Genomic DNA, 7,369 nt, shown 5'->3' with positions numbered 1-7,369 from the left:
CTATCATGTTCGTCATGCTATGTACTCGACCTGATGTCTCGTATGCTTTTAGCATGACGAGCAGATACCAGTCAGATCCAGGTGAAAGTCACTGGATAGCGGTCAAGAATATTAAGTACTTAAGAAGTACTAAAGAATATTTCTTGATATATGGAGGCAATGATGAGCTAGCTGTAAAGGATTACAGTGATGCTAGCTACCAGACCGATCAGGATGATTATCGATCGCAGTCAGGGTTTGTATTTTGCATAAATGGTGGTACTGTGAGCTGGAAGAGTTCGAAGCAGGATACAGTAGCTGATTATACGACAGAGGCCGAGTACATTGCTGCTTCAGAGGCAGCAAAGGAGGCAGTTTGGATCCGCAAGTTCATCACTGAACTTGGGGTGGTTCCTAGTATCGCTGACCCTATTGAGCTATATTGTGACAACAATGGAGCTATAGCACAGGCTAAGGAACCTCACTCACACAAGCGGACCAAACACATACTACGGCGCTTCCATCTCATTTGAGAGATTATCGAGAGAGGAGATGTGAAGATATGCAGAGTACCTACAGAGGCTAACATCGCAGATCCCTTGACCAAGGCTTTGGCATAGAGGAAGCATGAAGGTCACACTAGGTCATTGGGGCTTAGAGCCTACACTGATTGGCACTAGTGCTAGTGGGAGATTGTTAGTTAGAGCCCTACAGCCAATCATTTGATGATTGTATTATGGACTTATTGTATCATATTCTTATATAAATAAAGGCATTTGTTTTTTGTAATTATACTTACTTGTATTGGTGCCAAATTAACTAAGTATAATAGCGTACTTGAGTAGAAGGTTCTCACCTATATCAATCGGTTAGTTGAACCGATAGTGAGATGATATAGGGAACACTACTCTTAATCATTCCTAGTTGAGTATTAACATTCAGGGACAATGTTTATGCAATAAGACTAGCATGTAGGTCAACTCGATGACTTGATCTCACAAGTCATGGATATAGAGATATCAAGTTGACACATGGGTATGCATTAGAGAATGTATACTGAATGACCCGCCATGAGAAAGTATCATGGATCGTTATGTAAGTGTCATATACTTTCTCATGTGGCTATTAGTATGACTACTAGTCCTTGGACCTGAAGTCACCATGGTTCCCTACATAAGGAGTTATGTACTTTGGTTTCGTCAAACGTCACTCGTAACTGGGTAGACTATAAAGGCGATTACTGGGTATGTAACGAATTATGTAGGGAGATGTGAGTGATGTAGATGAGATCGATCCCTCCTATATGACGGGAGCGACATCAATATTCTTGATAGAGTGAGACCACAAAGTGCATGGCCATGCCCAAATGAGTCAATATGAGATATTGAGCTCATTTGATTTATTGAGTCTACTTGGAAAATAAGATTTAGATTGGTCAGAGGATGACACGGTCTATGCCTTACATTGATCAATCTAGATGTCTAGGATAGAAGGACACTTGTCATATATTGTGAGGAGTCACTATTAGTAGTCACACGGTGATGTTGGATCTCAACATTCTTGTAACTTGGGTAGTAATGATGTGTTGCTAGATACCGCTCATTACTTATGCTCCTAAATGGGTATAGGGGCATTGCCAACGTTAAAAGAACCTATAGGGTCACACACTAAGGACAATTAGATGGAGATTAGGTTCATATGATGAACCAAGAGGATGAGATTCATTTGATGAATCAAATTGGATTAAGAGTAATCCTAATTGGGCTAATTGAGTTAGACTCAAGTTGATTCATGTGTTCAATGAGTCTAATTTTGATTATGACTCATTGAATCAATTTAATTAAATGAATTAGATTCATTATATTAAATTGGCTTGAATTAAATGGTTGGATTAGATCAACCATGAGAGAGATTAAGTCAAGTTTGACTTGACTTGAGAGGAAGATGAAGAGTCAAGTTTGACTTGACTTTATGCCACCTCATTGGTGAGTTGGCATTGAGTGGTCCAATGATGATGCTACACATCATCATGGTTGCTTAAGAGGGATGCCACCTCATGGGAGTTACCAAGAGTTGTGACTCTTGGCATTCCATGGAGGTTACTACATCTCTTAATGTGGCCGCCCACATCAATGGATGAATAAGTTTCATTTTGTGAGTAATTCTCATTCATTCCTTCATCTTCTTCCGTGCTCGAATTGTTCTCTCCCTCTCCTCCTTTCTTGGCCGAACACTCTAGGTGCTAGCACACCTTTGTTTGTCTTCTCCACCTATTGTGTTCGTGTGGATATGCATAGAGAGTTGTCTACCTTGACAACTTGAGATCCGGCACGTTGGACAAGCGGGATTCGCGAAAGGCACGCATCAAGGGTTAAAATCTCTTAACATATAGTTCTAGTGTAAATCTATAGGTTGGTAAACTCGTACTCGTAATTTTGTTTTCGAAAGTTTTATTTCGCACAGATTCGTGGCTGGGGGTTTCGGGGTTTCCGCGACGCGAAATGCGGTTTCCGCGGCCCGAAAAACCCAACAGGCATAGTTTGAATCAGAATAGCCATAAAGGTCAAAAGTGCAAGTTCTAGGGTACTAAAGTCCTACATTTAGAGTTCCTTTAATGTACCTAAGTATTCTTTTAGCATATGTTAGGTGTGACTCTTTTGCACAGGATTAGTATCTTGCGCACATACCTACTGCAAACAATATATCGGGTCGGCTTGCAGTTAGATAAAGTAAGCTACCTATGGCACTCCTATAGTACTTTGGATCTACTGGTTTTCCTTCTGGGTTAGAGTCAATGTTGATGTTGGTTGCCATTGGAGTATTTATTATTTTTGAATTTTTCATGCAAAATTTTTTAATTAACTCCTTAGCATATTTAGTTTGATAAATGTAGATTCCATCTTTGGTTTGTTTTATTTGTAAGCCTAAGAAAAAGTTTAGTTCTCCAACCATACTCATTTCAAATTCATTTTCCATTAATCTAACAAATTCTTTTAAAAACTTAGAGTTAGTTGAGCCAAAAATTATATCGTCAACATATAATTGGGCTATAAAGATGTCTTGTTCTATAGTTTTTACAAATAGAGTTGGATCTATTTGTCCTTGGTTAAAGCCTTTGGATATTAAATAATTAGATAATCTTTCATACCATGCCTTAGGGGCTTGTTTTAGTCCATATAAAGCCTTTTTTAGTTTAAATACATGGTTTGGGTAATCTAAGTCTTCAAATCCTGGGGGTTGGCTTACATAGACCTCTTCCTTGATAAACCCATTCAAAAAGGCTGACTTAACGTCCATTTGGTATAACCTAAACCCTTTATTTGCTGCATTGGCTAATAACATCCTAATGGATTCGAGTCTAGCTACTGGTGCATAGGTTTCATCATAGTCTAAGCCTTCAACTTGACTAAACCCTTTGGCTACTAGTCTAGCTTTGTTTCTTATTATATCACCCTGATCATCCAACTTGTTTCTAAAAACCCATTTGGTGTCTATTATTGATTTATCTATGGGTTTAGGTACAAGGTCTCAAACTTAGTTTCTTTCAAATTGTGCTAATTCTTCCTGCATTGCAATGATCCAGTCTGGGTCAGGTAGGGCTTCTTCTATAGTCTTAGGTTCAATTTAAGAAATAAGGGAAATCTGACTAAGGTTTCTATAGGAGGATCTAGTTCTGACTCCTAGGTTTGGGTCACCCAAAATTTGGTCAGGTGGGTGAGAGATACTTACTCTAGTTGGTCTTATCTGTGGGTCAGAAACTGGTTCATCTGATTTATTAAGGTTAGGTTGGATTTCATCATCTTCTATAGCTCTTGGATTGATGTCAATTTTTTCATTTATATTAGGTAGGTTGTTTTCTTCATCAAAGATTACATTAGTTGTTTCTTCAACTTTCAGGGTATTTTGATTATATACTCTAAAGGCCCTACTGGTTGAGGAGTATCCTAAGAATATTCCTTGGTTAGATTTGGGTGTAAATTTTCCTAAGTAATCCTTAGTATTTAAAATGTGAACTTTACAACCAAATACTTTTAAATAGTTTAGGTTGGGAATTTTATGGTAGTAAAGTTCATAAGGTGCTTTATTGTGAGGTTTGTTAATTAAAATTCTGTTTTGAATATAATTTGCAGTATTTATTGCTTCAGCCCAAAATTGATGATTTAAATTATATTCGTTTAACATAGTCCTAGCGACTTCTTGTAGTGTTCTATTTTTACGTTCCACTAGACCATTTTGTTGGGGGGTTCTAGGACATGAAAATTCATGTTGGTATCCATTTATTTTACAAAATTGGGTAAACCTATGATTTTCAAATCCCCCGTGATCACTTCTTATTCTTTTAATTTTAGTATCCTTTTCATTTTCCGTTAATTTGCAAAAATTACTAAATATTTCATAGGTTTCATCTTTTGTTTTTAGGAATTTTACCCATGTGTACCTAGAGTAGTCATCAATTATCACTAAGCAATATTAGTTCTTGCTTAGTGATTTGGCTCCATGTGAATCAAATAGGTCAAGGTGAAGGAGCTCAAGTAAGGAGTTAGTTCTTTCTAGGTTGGTTGACTTATGGGTTGACTTTGTTTGTTTTCCTTGTTGACACGCATCACAGATTGAATTTTCAATAAATTTTAATTTGGGCAAACCTCTAACTAGACTATTTTGACTCATTTTTGAAATAAGTCTAGTGTGAGTGTGACCCATTCTTCTGTGCCACAGTTGGGTTTCCTCTTGTTGTGTCAAGAGACACTTTATTGACGATATTGATAGGTCAATTGTGTAGATGTTATTCTTCCTAAGTCCCTTAAGTCTAATTTCAGGGCTTTCGATATTTTTAACAAGACACCTAGATTTATCAAAATTGACTAGATATCCACTGTCACACAATTGACTTATACTTAGTAAATTAAAGTTAAAATTTTCAACCAATAAAACATTTCGAATAATGAAATCGGAACTAAGTTCAATATTACCTTTTCCGATTACTTTAAGTTTACCGCCGTTGCCGAATGCAACCGATCCTAAATTCTTGTACTTGAGTTTAGTAAACTTCAACTTATCTCCAGTCATGTGTCTGGAGCTTCCACTATCCAACATCCATTGATCCAATTCCTACACATGAAGTAGTTGAATTGGTTTGTTTTTAATGGAGTTAAAGATAGCTTAATTGAAGTAGACTCCTTAGTTTTTCTATCTCACCCAATCTAAGTTATCAAGCAATTAATCCTATGGTTTTTTTAATTAAATTAACGTTTTGAAAAGTTTTGGAGAAGGTTTTAAATAAGATTTTGAAATTAAGTTATAGAATATTTTGAAATTATGTTTTAAAATCATTTTGAAATTAAGTTTTAAAAATAATTTTAATTAATTTTGAAAATAATTTTAAGTTAATTAATTTTGAAAATAATTATAAGAAAATAAATTTAAGTTAATTAATTTTGAAAATAATTTTAAGTTAATTTGTAAGATAACAGAAAATTAAATAATAAATATTATTGGACGAAAATCTTACTTGGATTTTTCAGGAATTTTTAAGAATTTTTCGAGATTTAAACGGAGTCCGTATGATCCATTTTGAGGGGATGGATTCGGGGTACAGTAAAAACCTGTTTGGAGTATCCTTTAAGTAAGGGTTGATTGCGGAATTAACTTAGTATTTAATTAAACTAACCTAAGTTTTATTAACCTAGGTTTCTATTCCTTCTACTTTCACCCGACTCATTTCTCCCGACCCCCTTCGCTCGGCCCCCATCTCACGATCTCCGGCGACAAGGCATCGACGGCGATCTCCGGCGACTAGGCATCGATGCCGATGACCTTCTCCTCGCGCTAAGGCCTTCTCTTTCCTCTCCCTCCTGAGGCTGGAGTTTTTCTTCCTCCCCTTTCTCTTTCGCGCGACTTCCACCTTCCCCGATCCATCTTTACTGTCTACGTTGTCGATGCCACGCTGCCGGCGGACATCTCCCGATCGCATCAGTGTTGAGCTGCCACTGATCCTTCTTTCTTCTCCGCTGATCATCGGAGGCTATTGGGTCGTCTTCCTCTTCGGGTCATCGCTTACACGGGAAGATCTTCGGCAAGGTGGAGGAAAGACAAACCCTAATCATCGATCCTCTCCCGATATGGTCATTGCCGCCCTGACATTATCGATCCCCACAGCTACTCGTGCCAAATGTTATCGCGACAAGGGAGGAGTTCAATTCTTGGTTGATGCCCTAGCGCCGTCGATTCTGATCAACCCACCGGCAGTCAAGAGGAAGGGGATCTGAACCCTAGATCTAGTCCCTCGTTACCTCACCCGTATGTTGCGGCTTCAACCACTGCAGCCCTTGTTCCAGCCCAGAATCTGTTGAATCTTGCTGTTGCTATCTACACTGTCGCCGGCCACCTATTGCAAGAAATCGTTGTCGGATCAGTGAACCATTGGAGAAGTGGTTGTTGACATGGAGTTAAGGTAAGGTTCTGTTAAGGTGAATTTTGTACTGTGGATTAGGGTTTCAGCAATTCTTTGCTGTACAATTGGGTTTATGGATTAATCTTGGGGAGAATTGGTGTAGGGGGCTCTTGGTGGCTGTCGGCAGGGGTTCTTGTGGAGCTGTGAGTTTTGTTTGGCTGCTATATCTAAAGGTAAGTGATATTTTAGTAGGGTATTTGATCTTTATGCAGTGTTGATTAGGGGTGTTTATTTGGATGACAGCAACTTCCACCTTGCTCTGGTCATGGATTCTAGCAGTAGGCACTTCTTCACCTTGATCCAAATTTGGGTAAGTGGTTTGGTGTTTGGATTTGATTAGGGTGGTGATTGTGGGTTATGTTTGGACTTAGAAAGAGTTGGATTTAAGGATGGACTTATCATTTACTTTGGTTTGGATATTCAGGTGGAATTAAATAGGATTACCTAATCGACGTAGGATTAGGTTCTGGGTTTAGCTAGTTGTTGATTATGTGATTAGCTAAATAATATATAGATATCATGTGATCGCAGGATTTGGATTCGGGACGAGCGTCTGGACATGGGATTTTCATATTACGATCGACAGATAAGGCGGGTATTTCTTCCTTTTCCTTTATGTATTTTCCTTGAGCTTAGTGCATGGTTGTTATTTGCCGGATTAGGTTACTTTACCTTATATCGGGTTCATTTGCTATTTTTCCTGCTTGATACTTTTGCTTGAGCTTAGAGATGTTCTATTTAATTCATATATAGTCTGTACTCTTGATTTCTACTCTGTTGTGATTACGCGTGTAGAGTATGTATTGTAGGGATTGTCGAGTGGTTGGATTTACCATGCTGATTTTGCATATAATGTGGACTGTACATAGCTTGGTATGTGTTTTAGGAGACATCATGTTGACCGTACATTTGCATGTTGTATGTACACACGTGTTTGGT

The 7,369-nt window shown here is 38.0% G+C and overlaps 1 long non-coding RNA gene across 1 annotated transcript; it reads left to right on the top strand.

Moving 5' to 3' along the window:
* Positions 1-5,701: 5,701 nt before the first annotated feature.
* Positions 5,702-7,023, top strand: LOC122032700. Its single transcript, XR_006126196.1, has 4 exons — positions 5,702-6,430; positions 6,534-6,603; positions 6,674-6,740; positions 6,962-7,023. It is a non-coding gene; the product is annotated as an uncharacterized LOC122032700 (long non-coding RNA).
* Positions 7,024-7,369: the final 346 nt, after the last annotated feature.

Source organism: Zingiber officinale, chromosome 11A (assembly GCF_018446385.1).
Source record: "Zingiber officinale cultivar Zhangliang chromosome 11A, Zo_v1.1, whole genome shotgun sequence".
Lineage (NCBI taxonomy): Eukaryota > Viridiplantae > Streptophyta > Magnoliopsida > Zingiberales > Zingiberaceae > Zingiber > Zingiber officinale.
This window is presented reverse-complemented; position numbering and strand designations above follow the sequence as displayed.